Here is a 20,695-nt window from a genome sequence, read left to right as displayed (position 1 = left end):
TACCAATATGTAGTGATGGACCACCAAAAAGCTCCAATATGTAGTGATGGACCACCAGAAAGTTCCAATATGTAGTGATGGACCACCAGAAAGTACCAATATGTAGTGATGGACCACCAGAAAGTACCAATATGTAGTGATGGACCACCAAAAAGCTCCAATATGTAGTGATGGACCACCAAAAAGTTCCAATATGTAGTGATGGACCACCAGAAAGTTGACTTTTGTATAACTGAATTTGGACAAACCATATACCTTTTTAAACGCAACATATAGAACCTAAACTTTCCCAGCAATCATAGGCTTAATGCAGACTATATTAGCCATGACAATGTACATACATATGTGTTATTCTAGGCCTAAGAATCTTAAATTTGGGTTTCACCTATAATTTGTCCCAGACTGAATTATAGATGCACCATCACTACACAATGGTATCTTCCACCAAATAGTTACAATACATACCATCATTCCGTAAGAATAGGTTGGATAAGTTAGATATAATCTAACACTGTCACTCAATACTAACGTTATTCCAACTACTCTCCTAATTACCATTCCCACATTATCTGCGCAAGAGATAGAGCCCGCAGCAGTGCTGCGTTACTCTATGCTTCACACAGCTCTGCAAGGAGGAAGTACTGATGTCTGAGAGAGAGAGAGAGAGAGAGAGAGAGAGAGAGAGAGAGAGAGAGAGAGAGAGAGAGAGAGAGAGAGAGAGAGAGAGAGAGAGAGAGAGAGAGAGAGAGGGGGGGACAGAGACACAGAGAGAGAGAGACAGAGACACAGAGAGAGAGACAGAGACACAGAGAGAGAAACAGAGACACAGAGAGAGAGACAGAGACACAGAGAGAGAGAGAGACACAGAGAGAGAGACAGAGACAGAGAGAGGGACAGAGAGAGAGAGAGAGAGAGAGAGAGAGAGAGAGAGAGAGAGAGAGAGAGAGAGAGAGAGAGAGAGAGAGAGAGAGAGAGAGAGAGACAGAGAGAGGGACAGAGAGAGAGAGAGAGAGAGAGAGAGAGAGAGAGAGAGAGAGAGAGAGAGAGAGAGAGAGAGAGAGAGAGAGAGAGAGAGAGAGGGGGGGACAGAGACACAGAGAGAGAGAGACAGAGACACAGAGAGAGAGACAGAGACACAGAGAGAGAAACAGAGACACAGAGAGAGAGACAGAGACACAGAGAGAGAGAGAGACACAGAGAGAGAGACAGAGACAGAGAGAGGGACAGAGAGAGAGAGAGAGAGAGAGAGAGAGAGAGAGAGAGAGAGAGAGAGAGAGAGAGAGAGAGAGAGAGAGAGAGAGAGAGAGAGAGACAGAGAGAGGGACAGAGAGAGAGAGAGAGAGAGAGAGAGAGAGAGAGAGAGAGAGAGAGAGAGAGAGAGAGAGAGAGAGAGAGAGAGAGAGAGAGAGAGAGACACAGAGAGAGACACAGAGAGACAGAGAGGGACACAGAGAGACAGAGAGGGGTCCACCCGTCTAAAAAATGAGGTACGCCCCACCCATTTTCCCCCAGGGACCCACAATGGAACACAAGGAAAACACTGAACAGCTTTGAGGCGCAAAGCTGCCAAGATTAAGACAAAAAACTTGGAAGTTAAATGTAAATGAACATAAATAATGATACATTGTGTCTAAGTGGTGTCTGTCAGCACATATGTATGAATGTGTATATATATGTATGCATGAATCAATGTTTGTATGTATGCATGGATTAATGTATATATATGTACGCATGTATATAAATGTAAGCATGAATGAATGCATAGATGTACAGCAATTATTCGGAAATATTAAACCGTTGAAGCAAGTATCGCTAAGTGCAGCAGGAATCGCTAAATGCAGCAGGAATCGCTAAATGCAGCAGGAATCGCTAAATGCAGCAACAATCGCTAAATGCAGCAGGAGTCGCTAAATGCAGCAGGAATCGCTAAATTCAGCAGGAATCGCTAAATACAACAGGAATCGCTAAATGCAGCAGGAATCGCTAAATGCAGCAGGAATCGCTAAATGCAGCAGGAATCGCCAAGAGCAGCAGAAATTGCTAACTGCAGCTGGAATCGTTAAGTTCAGCAATAATCGCTAAGTGCAGCAGAAATCGCTAAGTGCAGCAACAATCGCTAATTCATCGCTGTTGCATTCATCTCTGAATGCAATACTGTGCTTAGCAGCGATCACTTGAACTCTACACAAGAAATGGTTTCGCATAGCGATTGTAACATTTCTCTAGCAGAAATTGCTACTTGTAGCGGAGAGTTGCTACGTTTAGCATCGAGCGCCGGCCTAAAAATGTGTGAGTGGGGTGTGTGTGTACCGCTACAAGAGCCCAGGCGTTGGAGAGCAGGGATTTAGTTGAGCGAAAAGTCGCTTCTTTGTCGCAGAAAAAAGCGCGGAACAGCGAATTTAATTTTTTATCGAGAACCGGGTTTTTTTTTATTTTTTAGTTGTGCCCAAAATGTTTCGAGGGGGTTGCCACGGGATTTCTCAAAGTTTTTATGTAAGTGAAATGAGAAGTGAGCAGTGTGTGTGTGTGTGTGTGTGTGTGTGTGTGTGTGTGTGTGTGTGTGTGTGTGTAATTACCTAAGTGTGTGTGTACTCACCTAGTGTACTCACCTAGTTGTGCTTGCGGGGGTTGAGCTCTGGCTCTTTGGTCCCGCCTCTCAACCGTCAATCAACTGGTGTACAGATTCCTGAGCCTATTGGGCTCTATCATATCTACACTTGAAACTGTGTATGGAGTCAGCCTCCACCACATCACTTCCTAGTGCATTCCATTTACTAACTACTCTGACACAGAAAAAGTTCTTTCTAATGTCTCTGTGGCTCATTTGGGCACTCAGTTTCCACCTGTGTCCCCTAGTGCGTGTGCCCCTTGTGTTAAATAACCTGTCTTTATCAACCCTGTCGATTCCCTTGATAATCTTGAATGTGGTCATCATGTCCCCCCTAACTCTTCTGTCCATGTGTGTGTGTGTGTGCTCACCAATTTGTGTCTGCAGGATCGAGCCTTGACTCTTGGATCCCGCCTTTCCAGCCATCGGTTGTTTACAGCACTGACGAGTCATAAATACTCATACTCCGCCCAAGTAAAACAGAAACAAGCAACACTTAGTGGGCCAGCCAGAGGCTTAGGGCCCGCGCAGTGGGCCAGCCAGAGGATTAGGGCCCGCGCAGTGGGCCAGCCAGAGGCTTAGGGCCCGCGCAGTGGGCCAGCCAGAGGCTTAGGGCCCGCGCAGTGGGCCAGCCAGAGGCTTAGGGCCCGCGCAGGAATGCAAAAAAAAAATACAGCAATGACTCAGATCTCCTTTCCCTATCATATCTAGTTTTAAAATTATGAATAGAATTTGCTTCGGGGACCGGGCCGCGGGGACGCTAAGCCCCGAAATCATCTCAAGATAAAGAAGACAAGTCACGGCATATTATCTCTAATATAGTCCGCATTGTAACTATAGACAGGCTTGATAAAGCTGTTTAATAAGAACATAAGAACATAAGAACAAAGGTAACTGCAGAAGGCCTATTGGCCCATACGAGGCAGCTCCTATTCTATAACCACCCAATATATCAATATATACGTGTCCAGTATATATAATGTATATAATGTCTCAATATATACGTGTCCAGTGTTCTAAATTTACTAAAGATTATACAAAAAATATATATATATACATCAAACAAAAATTACAGATATTAAAAAAAAAATCCACCGAATGGCATCATCATTTGACGCGATTTATTTTCGTCTTAGTCATAAAATTGGCTATTTTTTTGAGGAAATTTATTAAAATAATTTTATTAATATCAGAGCAATGTGTATTGCTTTTGAACTTGACGCAATTTTAAGAGGCTCTTCGTGGCTTTGTTGGGGCTCGGGTAATGCTATGAGTATTTGCGTCATCTTTGGGGTCCCTCGATTGTTTCAAGCGCGGGTTGAACATGTATATGAGTGGGATTGGGAGGTTATAGACAGGAGCTGCATCGTATGGGCCAATAGGCCTACTGCAGTTACCTTTGTTCTTATGTAACGTGGTGGAGGTGGGTCCCTCGATTGTTTCAAGCGCGGGTTGGACAAGTATATGAGTGGGATTGGGTGGTTATAGATAGGAGCTGCCTCGTATGGACCAATAGGCCTTCTGCAGTTACCTTTGTTCTTATGTTCTTATGAACCTTACACATGTATATGTTTAGATTTATTATATACATCTATATCTTCATAACTTTTATGCCCTGTAATTTATATTATTTAATTTATATGTAAGCGCATTTTCACCCTATGAACAATTGTCTACTTTATTTAAAGAACTTGTGAATAAAATAAATAATAAAGCCATTATTACCGTTTGCGTAATAGTGGCTTTAGGCATCTACTAACTCTATCTATAAATCTATCAATTTTTGTAAAATCTCTTGTATGTATATACCTTACCTCAATAAACATTTAATATTTATTATTAAATACAAATTTAAATACGTTTTGTCTCAGACAATATATATATGTACACGAGGCTTCTTGGGAAAGGCCACGCCGTTCGAGAAAATTTTTCGAACGTAATTAGTTGAAATGTTAAGCTCGTCTTTAAAATATTGTTCAATATTTTATAAACCAATTGCTCGTTAAATCAGCCGCCAAATCTATTAATGATTTTAGTCATATACGTTCCTCAGAACTAGTTACATTCGAACAGTGCGCATACCTCTCTTCCTCTGTTCGAATTGCACCGTTCTAAATGCTTCACAGAATTCTTATAAATACCAATATAAATTTACATTTAGGAAATACGTCTGGGATGCTCCCGGACGCAGGTTCGAATCCTCGTCACGGCCCTTGTGGATTTGTTCATTTAGGAAACTAGTTGTTTAAATGAATACGTCTTAGGGGTGGCCGCTACTTGAACGAGCTTAGCCCGAAGTCGGGTTCTAGTACTTTGAAGAAGAGCTGACTACCTTACCTTGAGGTAATTTCGGGGCTTAGCGTCCCCGCGGCCCGGTCGTCGACCAGGCCTCCAGACCTACACATAAGAATCCCATTCGCTCTCGGAAACCGGAAACATTAATTCGTGCTTATCAGTTTATAATTGAAACAAAACTGACTCAAAATCCAATATTAACTGCCATTTCGTTAAAGGAATTTTATCATAAGAAAAAAAATACAAGCAGTAGTACTATCATGATAAAAAATAACACTAACTACAATAATAAAAAATAGTCTTAAAACTAGTTTTAAAAATTCCGAATGCTTTTTAATTTAGAGCGTTTCATCAAAGCTACGCCTGGTATTATATATTACAGCATAAAATTATATCCAGGTGCAGGCGAGGAGTCACAATAACGTGGCTGAAGTATGTTGACCAGACCACACACACTAGAAGGTGAAGGGACGACGACGACGTTTCGGTCCGTCCTGGACCATTCTCAAGTCGATTGTCTTGAGATTGTCGATTGACAATCGACTTGAGAATGGTCCAGGACGGACCGAAACGTCGTCGTCCCTTCAAGTTCTAGTGTGTGGTCTGGTGAACTTAAAATTATATCATACAGCATCTACAATCTACTTAAAGGAAGCATTTTTCTTAGTGTCTCGTAAGGAATGAGTAGAGGAGCTGCGTACTGCAGAAGACGAGGCTTGGAGGTCTCCAGGGAGCTGTCTGTCTGGTGTCTCTCCATCTCTATGTATAAATTTCTACATATACAGATACATATATCTCCTTCACTGAGACTATGGGTTATCTTGAGATGATTTCGGGGCTTTTTAGTGTCCCCGCGGCCCGGTCCTCGACCAGACCTCCACCCCCAGGAAGCAGCCCGTGACAGCTGACTAACACCCAGGTACCTATTTTACTGCTAGGTAACAGGAGCATAGGGTGGTTATCTTGAGGTTATCTTGAGATGATTTCGGGGCTTTTAGTGTCCCAGCGGCCCGGTCCTTGACCAGGCCTCCACCCCCAGGAAGCAGCCCGTGACAGCTGACTAACACCCAGGTACCTATTTTACTGCTAGGTAACAGGGGCATAGGGTGACAGAAACTCTGCCCATTGTTTCTTGCCGGCGCCTGGGATCGAACCCGGGACCACAGGATCACAAGTCCAGTTTCCACAATTGCACAAAGTGGTACTCTGTTATGTTGGCATTTGACATAAACTCATTGCTCCGAAAATACAAAAAATTAATCACTATACTGTTTATTTCAGCCTTTAAACTGCGACACTTTATCAGAACTTAAGGTGAGTCAAAGTGACTGTTTATATGAGGACTGTGGAAGAACTCAGTCACCTGCTTGGTCCAGTCACAGGTAAACGTCTCATTAAGACTAGTAAAAGCCTATTGAAAGGCTTAATTGCTGACAAGTTCAGATATCTACTGACCTTGGGAGATACTGAAGTTTAGAGGATTATTAATGTATATGGATTTTATAATTCTTTTAAAAGCTCAATTTTCTAAGTTACACAATAATTAATTCTGTAGGAGTCTCTCTCTCTCTCTCTCTCTCTCTCTCTCTCTCTCACTCCTAATGTCTTCCCTCCCCATCACAGATGTCAACAATATTTTCACTGCTGCAGGATTAAAGGGACGATAAATCTCCCAAAGCTCGTCTCGTTTAGCTCTTGTCGGCTTTTAAGAAGCCCGTAATTGATATTTCTCGAGAAGAGTAATGCAGAGTGGCCAGTACCTTCACCATCTTACTTGAGGTTCAGTATAGGCCCTCCACACACACACACACACACACACACACACACACACACACACACACACACACACGCACACACACACACACACACACACACACAAATGACAAATGGAATGCATTAGGAAGCAATGTGGTGGAGGCTGACTCCATACACAGTTTCAAGTGTAGATATGATAGTGCCCAATAGGCTCAGGAACCTGTACACCTGTTGATTGACGGTTGAGAGGCGGCACCAAAGAGCCAGAGCTCAACCCCCGCAAGCACAACTAGGTGAGTACACACACACACACACACACACGCACACACACACACACACACACACACACGCACACGCACACACACACACATGATCCCTCACAAGCTGCTGGTTTAAATATCGTAGTCATCGGCAGTGTTTACAAGCAATATGGACAGGGTTAAGTTACACTATAATTGCTTTCTCTCTCTCTCTCTCTCTCTCTCTCTCTCTCTCTCTCTCTCTCTCTCTCTCTCTCTCTCTCTCTCTCTCTTTCCCCCCTTCACTTACTTTATCATCCATTCTTGCATCTTCTCTCCTAGACGTTCTCTTACCCCCACACTGGTTTCTGACCCGACCTGATGTCTCACACACTTTATTTTATTATTTACACTTTGCTGTTTATTACGAGTGTGTGTGTGTGTGTGTGTGTGTGTGTGTGTGTGTGTGTGTGTGTGTGTGTGTGTGTGTGTGTTTTGTGTGTCCGTGTAAACTCATTAATTTTCAGGTCCCGAGGAAAGGGTAAATCGGAGTTGGAGATCAAACAGTAAAAAGTGACTTATACACGAAATTTGAGTAAATCAGAGGGTTTTATTTTTTTTTATTCAGTGTTTTTGGAGGGTAGCGAATTTACCACATTAAAGCTGGTTGCTTCACTGGTGGGAACAGCGCCCTCCTAAATATTCTCAACTCTTTCAACGTGTTATAGTCACGTAGTGATGGATTTGGGGGACTTTTTTTCAGAGGGAGGAAACCCGCCAAACACACACACCGAAACTACGACGTTGGTACAACGTTCGCACAAGTTTTAACACCGCCTAGCCCGTTATAACAACCAATATAGCGAGTTGTAACAACGTTCTAATACGTCATAAACACGTTAAGCCAAGATATAACAACTTTATTACAAGTTGTAACAAGCGGAAAATAGACAGTTTCGGTTTTTTCCTGGGAATAGGGGAGGTAATTGGTCAATAAACACTTAATTTGTTTCTTTATATCAACCGGCAACCAAGTTACTGGTTCGGTAACAGGGTTGTTGATTTGTGGAACTAATTACCGAGTAACGTGGTGGAGGTGGGGTCCCTCGATTGTTTCAAGCGTGGGTTGGACATGTATATGAGTGGGATTGGGTGGTTATAGATAGGAGTTGCCTCGTATGGGCCAATAGGCCTTCTGCAGTTACCTTTGTTCTTATGTTCAAGTGGAGGTTTTGATCGTTGTTGGCTCACGATTAAGGAATCCAGGATCAGCCTTCCGGGTAGGACGGAAGCGATTGGGCACATTGATTGAATGTAGCCTCTATTGACCCAGTATTAAAATAGGTACTCGAGGGTTAGGCTATTGTTATGGGTTAAATCCTAGGGAAGGTCAGTAGGTACCTTAAAGATAGGGATGAGGTGGAGAGGGGCCTACAAGCCTAAGTAAAATAGGTTATCTTGAGGTTATCTTGAGATGATTTCGGGGCTTTTAGTGTCCCCGCGGGCCGGTCCTCGACCAGGCCTCCACCCCCAGGAAGCAGCCCGTGACAGCTGACTAACACCCAGGTACCTATTTTACTGCTAGGTAACAGGGGCATAGGGTGACAGAAACTTTGCCCATTTGTTTCTGCCTCGTGCGGGAATCGAACCCGCGCCACAGAATTACGAGTCATGCGCGCTATCCACCAGGCTACGAGGCCCCTGGAAATAGGGAAATAGTGTACTACAACAAATTGTTTGGATGTGTGATAATGGTATGATAGAATACTTACAGAAACAAGTAGGGGAGCCGAGCGGACAGCACGCTGGACTTGTGATCCTGTGGTCCCGGGTTCGATCCCTGGCGCCGGCGAGAAACAATGGGCAGAGTTTCTTTCACCCTATGCCCCCTGTTACCTAGCAGTAAAATAGGTACCTGGGTGTTAGTCAGCTGTCACGGGCTGCTTCCTGGGGGGTGGAGGCCTGGTCGAGGACCGGGCCGCGGGGGACACTAAAGCCCCGAAATCATCTCAAGATAACCTCAAGATAACTCAAGATAAGCAATTTGCCTCAAGAGTGTAACACTTAAATACTGTGTTTACAATTTTAATCTGCAATGTAAAATGTGATTTATGGATTTGTTCGCCTCTTGAGGAACTTGAAGTAGAGGAGGGTTATCTTGAGGTTATCTTGAGATGATTTCGGGGCTTTAGTGTCCCCGCGGCCCGGTCCTCAACCAGGCCTCCACCCCCAGGAAGCAGCCCGTGACAGCTGACTAACACCCAGGTACCTATTTTACTGCCAGGTAACAGGGGCATAGGGTGAAAGAAACTCTGCCCATTGTTTCTCGCCGGCGCCTGGGATCGAACCCGGGACCACAGGATCACAAGTCCAGCGTGCTGTCCGCTCGGCCGACCGGCTCCTTTAGAAAGGGTAGATATTGTCTAAGCTACTCTATCTCTTTAAGATTTATCGAATTCAGGCGATGAGTCACAATAACGTGGCTGAAGTATGTTGACCAGACCACACACTAGAAGGTGAAGGGACGACGACGTTTCGGTCCGTCCTGGACTTGAGAATGGTCCAGGACGGACCAAAACGTCGTCGTCCCTTCACTTTCTAGTGTGTGGTCTGGTCAACATTTATAGAATTGTCTCAATAAAAGTACTTGAACCTGAAGCTTCATCTTCGTTTTCTTTGCTGATAATTTAATGGGGTATGGTATACCTTGAGGTGCTTCCGGGGCTTAGCGTCCCCGCGGCCCGGTCGTCGACCAGGCCTCCTGGTTGCTGGACTGATCAACCAGCCAAACTATAATTGTATAAACTATATACAATTATAGTTTAATATATCCTGGAAGGGCAATATACTCTTAATTACAGTCCTATTGTATTTAGTGAGAGGCAATTTAAACGTTAAATTATACGGGTGATTTTCAACCTACATTCAACCAGGGTTAAGTTAGTTAATTACCATATAATTGCTATATACTTCACTGGTGGAATTTCTACCCGCATTAAGGACTATATGAAGGTCATATCTTTAGTACTGCTCTAATTGCCGAGGAAATAAGTTTAGATTTAGGAAAGACTTGGGTAAATACTGGTTCGGTAACAGGGTTGTTGATTTGTGGAACCAATTACCGCGTAACGTGGTGGAGGTGGGGTCCCTCGATTGTTTCAAGCGCGGGTTGGACATGTTTATGAGTGGGATTGGCTGGTTATAGATAGGAGCTGCCTCGTATGGGCCAATAGGCCTTCTGCAGTTGCCTTTGTTCTTATGTTTTTCCCCCACTTAACTAAATCAAAATTGGGTTTTCTGAATACACTGTATATTTTGCTTACGAACTACTTACGAAACTGTATATCTTTTCTCAATCTTTGGCGGCTTTGTTTACAACTATTTAACAGTTCTACTTGCCCCGCTCCTGTGCCAGGTAAGTCCACTACGGGCTCACCATAGCCCGTGCTACTTGCCCCGCTCCTGTGCCAGGTAAGTCCACTACGGGCTCACCATAGCCCGTGCTACTTACCCCGCTCCTGTGCCAGGTAAGTCCACTACGGGCTCACCATAGCCCGTGCTACTTGCCCCGCTCCTGTGCCAGGTAAGTCCACTACGGGCTCACCATAGCCCGTGCTACTTGCCCCGCTCCTGTGCCAGGTAAGTCCACTACGGGCTCACCATAGCCCGTGCTACTTGCCCCGCTCCTGTGCCAGGTAAGTCCACTACGGGCTCACCATAGCCCGTGCTACTTGCCCCGCTCCTGTGCCAGGTAAGTCCACTACGGGCTCACCATAGCCCGTGCTACTTGCAACTTTTGGTTCCCAGTAGCTGAATCTAAAACAACAACAAAAACAACTACTGAATCATTTCTAACAAGAGACTAACCACTTGTAACCAGCTTCTGAGTCTTTTTTTTTATTATTTTCTACCACAGACGTGGCCGGACACTTACAATGCTAACCAGCATATACACATTTTTTAATGTCCTTCATGGACAGGGTTAGAGATGTGTTAAACATATACTTCAGGGCCGCACTAACGACTCTTAACCATCAAAACAATTCCCCTTGAAACAACTTTAAACAATTGAACAAATTAAACACATTTACATGACTAATACAACTTAATAGTCAAAAAATAGAGCAACAAAAAATGTGCTACTGTATTATACACAAATAAAACTTTACCCAATACATAAAAATTTGAATAACATTGGAAACTGACATAATATACACACACGTACTAAACTTTTAATGAGAAACCTACGATGCGTAGATTTATATATATACATTTTGCCTTAATGAAAGAACAAACATACAAACAAGAAACGCATTTCTTCGTATGCTGACGAGGGTAAGGCATGTGGGTAACCCCAGCTGACGTGGGTAAGGTGTGTGGGTAACCCCAGCTGACGTGGGTAAGTGGGTAAGGTGTTAGGGTAACCCCAGCTGACGTGGGTAAGGTGTTAGGGTAACCCCAGCTGACGTGGGTAAGGTGTTAGGGTAACCCCAGTTGACGAGGGTAAGGCGTATGGGTAGAGAGAGAGAGAGAGAGAGAGAGAGAGAGAGAGAGAGAGAGAGAGAGAGAGAGAGAGAGAGAGAGAGAGAGAGAGAGAGGGAGAGAGAGAAAGAGAGAGAAAGAGAAAGAGAGAGAAAAAGAGAAAAAGAGAGAGAGTATCGAACACCTTTTGACTTTGATAACAAAAATATTACAAAAACTAAGACACCAAATATGTCTTTTGTTCCGAAACTGACCAACTAATTTCGGACAAACGGACAGAAATTATCTTTTATAGATATACGTGTTTGAATATACTCTCGGAGTTTACTTTAAATGAAAACTTGAGTTAGGTATTAAAGTAAACTTTCCGCTTGGCACCAGACGGAGTGTCCCTTCCTGCCTATACAGTTACTTGTATACAGTATACAATCTATACTTTACCTATACCTTACCTATACATATATCTTAGCCTATACAATAGTTACTTTGGTAACTACTGGCCATGTAACTTACTATCACAATACTAATAGTAACAACAGCAGCAATATGCAGGTCGGTGTTCAATCCCCGACGGTCCACAAGTGGTTGGGGCACCATTCCTTTCCCCCGTCCCATCCCAAATCCTTATATCCTGACCCCTTCCCAGTGCTATACAATCCTAATGGCTTGGTGCTTTCCCTGATAGTTCCCTCTCTCTGGAAACACGGTGAGAAGTCAACAATTTTTTGAAGTTTTTGAATTTGAATTTTTTGAAGAAGTCAACAATTTAACAGATTTTGTGTTGACATTCTGTTATCATTTCTAATGTACAAGTTTGCTTTCATCTCGACGATACTTCAGGATCTCAGTCAACTGAAGTGAGGTATAAATGGGTATAAATTGGATAAGTTTAGATTTAGGAAAGACTTGGGTAAATACTGGTTCAGTAACAGGGTTGTTGATTTGTGGAACCAATTACCGCGTAACGTGGTGGAGGTGGGGTCCCTCGATTGTTTCAAGCGCGGGTTGGACATGTATATGAGTGGGATTGGGTGGTTATAGATAGGAGCTGCATCGTATGGGCCAATAGGCCTTCTGCAGTTACCTTTGTTCTTATGTTCTTATAAATCAGCAATACAGTTCACTATGCTGACACCCGTCACAGAGTTCAGGTTAGTCATTTATTATGCACCCCATACCCATCCCGTTGGTAGTGGAAAGGGGTTAGCGTGATATTGCCAATTACGACATTTGGCCACGAAATGTATATGTGACGGGTGTAGAGACAGGTGTGTGGGGGGGGGGAGGGTATGGGAGGAGAGGGGGAAGGGGTTGGTAGAGACAGGGAGGGGTTGGTATGGTATGGGTAGGGAGGGGGGGAAGGAATGAACCCCTCCCCTTCCCCTATGTCATTCCCAGTCGGTGATGGCGCGGGTATTATCATGCGCGGGTTTAAGACACTGGCACTGGGGGTGTGGGTGTTAGTGGCACACATCTGGCACTGTGCCTTCCCCTTTCTCACCTCCCCCCCCCCCCCCTCCACGCATGCTCAACCACTTGGGTCGGACGGTAGAGCGACGGTCTCGCTTCATGCAGGTCGGCATAGCCACCAGGCTACGAGGGGGCCTCGTAGCCTGGTGGATAGCGCGCAGGACTCGTAATTCTGTGGTTCGATTCCCGCACGAGGCAGAAACAAATGGGCAAAGTTTCTTTCACCCTGAATGCCCCTGTTACCTAGCAGTAAATAGGTACCTGGGAGTTAGTCAGCTGTCACGGGCTGCTTCCTGGTGTGTGTACTCACCTAATTGTACTCACCTAATTGTGCTTGCGGGGGTTGAGCTCTGGCTCTTTGGTCCCGCCTCTCAACCGTCAATCAACTGGTGTACAGATTCCTGAGCCTATTGGGCTCTATCATATCTACATTTGAAACTGTGAATGGAGTCAGCCTCCACCACATCACTTCCTAATGCATTCCATTTGCTAACTACTCTGACACTGAAAAAGTTCTTTCTAACGTCTCTGTGGCTCATTTGGGTACTCAGCTTCCACCTGTGTCCCCTTGTTCGCGTCCCACCAGTGTTGAAAAGTTCATCCTTGTTTACCCGGTCGATTCCCCTGAGGATTTTGTAGGTTGTGATCATGTCCCCCCTTACTCTTCTGTCTTCCAGTGTCGTGAGATGCATTTCCCGCAGCCTTTCCTCATAACTCATGCCTCTTAGTTCTGGGACTAGTCTAGTAGCATACCTTTGGACTTTTTCCAGCTTCGTCTTGTGCTTGACAAGGTACGGGCTCCATGCTGGGGCCGCATACTCCAGGATTGGTCTTACATATGTGGTGTACAAGATTCTGAATGATTCCTTACACAGGTTCCTGAACGCCGTTCTGATGTTAGCCAGCCTCGCATATGCCGCAGACGTTATTCTCTTTATGTGGGCTTCAGGAGACAGGTTTGGTGTGATATCAACTCCTAGATCTTTCTCTCTGTCTGTTTCATTAAGTACTTCATCTCCTATTCTGTATCCTGTGCCTGGCCTCCTGTTTCCACTGCCTAGTTTCATTACTTTGCATTTACTCGGGTTGAACTTCAACAGCCATTTGTTGGACCATTCACTCAGTCTATCCAGGTCATCTTGTAGCCTCCTACTATCATCCTCTGTTTCAATCCTCCTCATAATTTTTGCATCGTCGGCAAACATTGAGAGGAACGAATCTATACCCTCTGGGAGATCATTTACATATACCAGAAACAGTATAGGTCCAAGGACTGACCCCTGCGGGACTCCACTTGTGACGTCTCGCCAATCTGAGACCTCACCCCTCACACAGACTCGTTGTCTCCTGTTGCTTAGGTATTCCTCTATCCACCGGAGTACCTTCCCTCTCACTCCAGCCTGCATCTCCAACTTTCGCACTAGCCTCTTGTGTGGCACTGTATCAAAGGCTTTCTGACAATCCAAAAATATGCAGTCTGCCCACCCTTCTCTTTCTTGCCTTATTTGTGTGTGTGTGTGTGTGTGTGTGTGTGTGTGTGTGTGTGTGTGTGTGTGTGTGTGTGTGTGTGTGACAGAGTGTGTGTGTGTGTGTGTGTGTGTGTGTGTGTGTGTGTGTGTGTGTGTGTGGGGGGGGGGGGGGGGGGGGGGAAAGTAGTTAGTAAACAGTTGATTGACAGTTGAGAGGCGGGCCGAAAGAGCAAAGCTCAACCCCCGCAAACACAACTAGGTGAATACACACACAGATAAACTATTCAACACTGGTGGGACGCGAACAAGGGGACACAGGTGGAGACTGAGTACCCACATGAGCCACAGGGACGCTAGAAACAACTTTTTCAGTTTCATAGTTAACAGATGGAATGCATTAGACAGTGATGTGGTGGAGGCTGACTCCATACACAGTTTCAAATGTAGATATGATAGAGCCCAGTAGGCTCAGGAACCTGTACACCAGTTGATTGACAGTTGAGAGGCGGGACCAAAGAGCCAGAGCTCAACCCCCGCAAGTAAAATTAGGTGAATACAACTAGATGAACACACACACACACACGCTGTCACGATGTGTGAGTTATGATAACAGGCGAGGGGCTGTCCACCTTGTCGACACCATGTGTGTGTGTTTGGAAGCTAAGCTTAGCTTCCTCTCTTTACTCACGGAGATATGATTGTTTATAAGGTTCTTCATGTGTAAAGAAATACCTGGCACTGGTACTGGAGGTACCAGTGCCAGGCAGGAGGTGCCAGATCAAATACATACCTGGGGCCCAGATTCACGAAGCAGTTACGCAAGCACTTACGAACGTGTACATCTTTCCTCAATCTTTGACGGCTTTGGTTACATTTATTAAACAGTTTACAATCATGAAAACTTGCCAATCAACTGTTGTTATTGTTATAAACAGCCTCCTGGTGCTTCGGAGCTCATTAACTGTTTAATAATTGTAAACAAAGCCGCCAAAGATTGAGAAAAGATGTACAGGTTCGTAAGTGCTTGCGTAACTGCTTCGTGAATCTGGCCCCAGATCTGTATTTTATCATGAAATTATATTCGTTGTGCTTCGTTTCCATTGAGTAGATCCGAGCTCTTGGGCCCCAAGAGAGAACTACGGGGTCGCCATAGCCCGTGCTACTTGGATTTTTTTGTTCCAGGTAACGAATCTTTAACAACAACAACAACAACATTTTGGGCCCCAAGCTGTGGAGTAATCTTTCTAACATTGGGTCTTCTAGTATTTTGATGTCTCCCACACACCCTGGTGGCTTGCTGTTGTAGTCCGATGTTTAGTGTGTGTGTGTGTGTGTGTGTGTGTGTGTGTGTGTGTGTGTGTGTGTGTGTGTGTGTGTGTGTGTGTGTGTGTGTGTGTGTGTGTGTACTCACCTAGTTGTACTCACCTAGTTGTGTTTGCGGGGGTTGAGCTCTGGCTCTTTGGTCCCGCCTCTCAACCGTCAATCAACAGGTGTACAGATTCCTGAGCCTACTGGGCTCTATCATGTCTACACTTGAAAATATGAATGGAGTCAGCCTCCACCACATCACTTCCTAATGCATTCCATTTGTCAACCACTCTGACACTGTGTGTGTGTGTGTGTGTGTGTGTGTGTGTGTGTGTGTGTGTGTGTGTGTGTGTGTGTGTGTGTGTTGTGTGTGTTTATGTATGAGTATGGGTTCCTGTGCTCAGGTAATTAAAGGCTTGTTAGTGTGTATACAAGGCATTTAACTCCATGATTGAATACCCCACCCCACCCCCCGCCCCCCACTACAGCAATCACCCTAGCATTCAGCGCTACAAAACAGCCCCTCCACACAGGATACAGTGGAAAAAAAGCTAAAAATCCACAAATTCGCCACAATATTTAACTTACCGAGGCTATAATATGAAATTTTCCTGTTTCATTTCTTCAAGTTTCTGAAAAAATAAACACAAAAAACAGAAAGATAGTATGTTGACCAGACCACACACTAGAAGGTGAAGGGACGACGACGACGTTTCGGTCCGTCCTGGACCATTCTCAAGTCGATTGTGAGAATCGACTTGAGAATGGTCCAGGACGGACCGAAACGTCGTCGTCCCTTCAATTTCTAGTGTGTGGTCTGGTCAACATACTTCAGCCACGTTATTGTGACTCCTCGCCTGCAGAAAGATAGTATCCTACTACAGAAGGAGGAAGATCCAGCACCTGGAACTCTACCACAGTAGAGTTCTACTCTACTGGAGTAGAGTAGAAATAATATTGGAACTTCATGAGTTCTCCCAAACACGAGAGAAAACTTAAGAGCCAGAAAGCCCTAGACACGTTCCAAGATTTCAAAGGCGTTGAAGTCTCTTTGTTTACAAGAAAATTGTTTTCTGTAAATAAACATGTTATTTAATATGTGGTTGGCCCTCTTAGTTTCTTATTTCGGAGGAAGATTTCTATATATATCATTTATATAAATCCAAATATATTTTTAAGTTTGTCCAGAAAGGTGAGTTTGTTGGGCAGCGTCACTCATCCTGTGAGTGGACACACCGCCATAGTGACAGTATTGGGCAGCGTCACTCATCCTGTGAGTGGACACACCGCCATAGTGACAGTATTGGGCAGCGTCACTCATCCTGTGAGTGGACACACCGCCATAGTGACAGTATTGGGCAGCGTCACTCATCCTGTGAGTGGACACACCGCCATAGTGACAGTATTGGGCAGCGTCACTCATCCTGTGAGTGGACACACCGCCATAGTGACAGTATTGGGCAGCACCACTCATCCTGTGAGTGGACACACCGCCATAGTGACAGTATTGGGCAGCGCCACTCATCTTGTGAGTGGACACACCGCCATAGTGACTGTATTGGGCAGCGTCACTCATCCTGTGAGTGGACACACCGCCATAGTGACAGTATTGGGCAGCGTCACTCATCCTGTGAGTGGACACACCGCCATAGTGACAGTATTGGGCAGCGTCACTCATCCTGTGAGTGGACACACCGCCATAGTGACAGTATTGGGCAGCGTCACTCATCCTGTGAGTGGACACACCGCCATAGTGACAGTATTGGGCAGCGTCACTCATCCTGTGAGTGGACACACCGCCATAGTGACAGTATTGGGCAGCACCACTCATCCTGTGAGTGGACACACCGCCATAGTGACAGTATTGGGCAGCGCCACTCATCTTGTGAGTGGACACACCGCCATAGTGACAGTATTGGGCAGCGCCACTCATCCTGTGAGTGGACACACCACCATAGTGACAGTATTGGGCAGCGTCACTCATCCTGTGAGTGGACACACCGCCATAGTGACAGTATTGGGCAGCGTCACTCATCCTGCGAGTGGACACATCGCCATAGTGACAGTATTGGGCAGCGCCACTCATCCTGTGAGTGGACACACCGCCATAGTGACAGTATTGGGCAGCGCCACTCATCCTGTGAGTGGACACACCGCCATAGTGACAGTATTGGGCAGCGTCACTCATCCTGTGAGTGGACACACCGCCATAGTGACAGTATTGGGCAGCGTCACTCATCCTGTGAGTGGACACACCGCCATAGTGACAGTATTGGGCAGCGCCACTCATCCTGTGAGTGGACACACCGCCATAGTGACAGTATTGGGCAGCGTCACTCATCCTGTGAGTGGACACACCGCCATAGTGACAGTATTGGGCAGCGTCACTCATCCTGTGAGTGGACACACCGCCATAGTGACAGTATTGGGCAGCGTCACTCATCCTGTGAGTGGACACACCGCCATAGTGACAGTATTGGGCAGCGGCACTCATCCTGTGAGTGGACACACCGCCATAGTGACAGTATTGGGCAGCGTCACTCATCCTGTGAGTGGACACACCGCCATAATGACAGTATTGGGCAGCGTCACTCATCCTGTGAGTGGACACACCGCCATAGTGACAGTATTGGGCAGCGTCACTCATCCTGTGAGTGGACACACCGCCATAGTGACAGTATTGGGCAGCGTCACTCATCCTGTGAGTGGACACACCGCCATAGTGACAGTATTGGGCAGCGTCACTCATCCTGTGAGTGGACACACCGCCATAATGACAGTATTGGGCAGCGTCACTCATCCTGTGAGTGGACACACCGCCATAGTGACAGTATTGGGCAGCGTCACTCATCCTGTGAGTGGACACACCGCCATAGTGACAGTATTGGGCAGCGCCACTCATCCTGTGAGTGGACACACCGCCATAGTGACAGTATTGGGCAGCGTCACTCATCCTGTGAGTGGACACACCGCCATAGTGACAGTATTGGGCAGCGCCACTCATCCTGTGAGTGGACACACCGCCATAGTGACAGTATTGGGCAGCGCCACTCATCCTGTGAGTGGACACACCGCCATAGTGACAGTATTGGGCAGCGCCACTCATCCTGTGAGTGGACACACCGCCATAGTGACAGTATTGGGCAGCGGCACTCATCCTGTGAGTGGACACACCACCATAGTGACAGTATTGGGCAGCGCCACTCATGCTGTGAGTGGACACACCGCCATAGTGACAGTATTGGGCAGCGTCACTCATCCTGTGAGTGGACACACCGCCATAGTGACAGTATTGGGCAGCGCCACTCATCCTGTGAGTGGACACACCGCCATAGTGACAGTATTGGGCAGCGTCACTCATCCTGTGAGTGGACACACCGCCATAGTGACAGTATTGGGCAGCGTCACTCATCCTGTGAGTGGACACACCGCCATAGTGACAGTATTGGGCAGCGTCACTCATCCTGTGAGTGGACACACCGCCATAGTGACAGTATTGGGCAGCGTCACTCATCCTGTGAGTGGACACACCGCCATAGTGACAGTATTGGGCAGCGTCACTCATCCTGTGAGTGGACACACCGCCATAGTGACAGTATTGGGCAGCGTCACTCATCCTGTGAGTGAACACACCGCCATAGTGACAGTATTGGGCAGCGTCACTCATCCTGTGAGTGGACACATCGCCATAGTGACAGTATTGGGCAGCGTCACTCATCCTGTGAGTGGACACACCGCCATAGTGACAGTATTGGGCAGCGTCACTCATCCTGTGAGTGGACACACCGCTATAGTGACAGTATTGGGCAGCGCCACTCATCCTGTGAGTGGACACACCGCCATAGTGACAGTATTGGGCAGCGCCACTCATCCTGTGAGTGGACACACAGCCATAGTGACAGTATTGGGCAGCGTCACTCATGCTGTGAGTGAACACACCGCCATAGTGACAGTATTGGGCAGCGTCACTCATCCTGTGAGTGAACTCACCGCCATAGTGACAGTATTGGGCAGCGCCACTCATCCTGTGAGTGGACACACCGCCATAGTGACAGTATTGGGCAGCGTCACTCATGCTGTGAGTGAACACACCGCCATAGTGACAGTATTGGGCAGCGCCACTCATCCTGTGAGTGGACACACCGCCATAGTGACAGTATTGGGCAGCGCCACTCATCCTGTGAGTGGACACACCGCCATAGTGACAGTATTGGGCAGCGTCACTCATCCTGTGAGTGGACACATCGCCATAGTGACAGTATTGGGCAGCGCCACTCATCCTGTGAGTGGACACACCGCCATAGTGACAGTATTGGGCAGCGTCACTCATCCTGTGAGTGGACACACCGCCATAGTGACAGTATTGGGCAGCGTCACTCATGCTGTGAGTGAACACACCACCATAGTGACAGTATTGGGCAGCGTCACTCATCCTGTGAGTGAACACACCACCATAGTGACAGTATTGGGCAGCATCACTCATCCTGTGAGTGGACACACCGCCATAGTGACAGTATTGGGCAGCGTCACTCATGCTGTGAGTGGACACACCGCCATTGTGACAGTATTGGGCAGCGTCACTCATCCTGTGAGTGAACACACCACCATAGTGACAGTATTGGGCAGCATCACTCATCCTGTGAGTGGACACACCGCCATAGTGACAGTATTGGGCAGCGTCACTCATGCTGTGAGTGGACACACCGCCATAGTGACAGTATTGGGCAGCGTCACTCATCCTGTGAGTGGACACACCGCCATAGTGACAGTATTAGGCAGCGCCACTCATCCTGTGAGTGGACACACCGCCATAGTGACAGTATTGGGCAGCGTCACTCATCCTGTGAGTGGACACACCGCCATAGTGACAGTATTAGGCAGCGCCACTCATCCTGTGAGTGGACACACCGCCATAGTGACAGTATTAGGCAGCGCCACTCATCCTGTGAGTGGACACACCGCCATAGTGACAGTATTGGGCAGCGCCACTCATCCTGTGAGTGGACACACCGCCATAGTGACAGTATTGGGCAGCGCCACTCATCCTGTGAGTGGACACACCGCCATAG

At 46.4% G+C, this 20,695-nt stretch overlaps 1 protein-coding gene across 1 annotated transcript in view; it reads left to right on the top strand.

Moving 5' to 3' along the window:
• Positions 1-20,695, top strand: part of LOC123753449 (putative ankyrin repeat protein RF_0381) — a 29,740-nt gene that overhangs the window by 6,617 nt on the left and 2,428 nt on the right. The window lies entirely within an intron of this gene.

The sequence above is a fragment of the Procambarus clarkii genome, chromosome 71, assembly GCF_040958095.1.
Source record: "Procambarus clarkii isolate CNS0578487 chromosome 71, FALCON_Pclarkii_2.0, whole genome shotgun sequence".
NCBI classification, from domain to species: Eukaryota; Metazoa; Arthropoda; class Malacostraca; order Decapoda; family Cambaridae; genus Procambarus; species Procambarus clarkii.
This window is presented reverse-complemented; position numbering and strand designations above follow the sequence as displayed.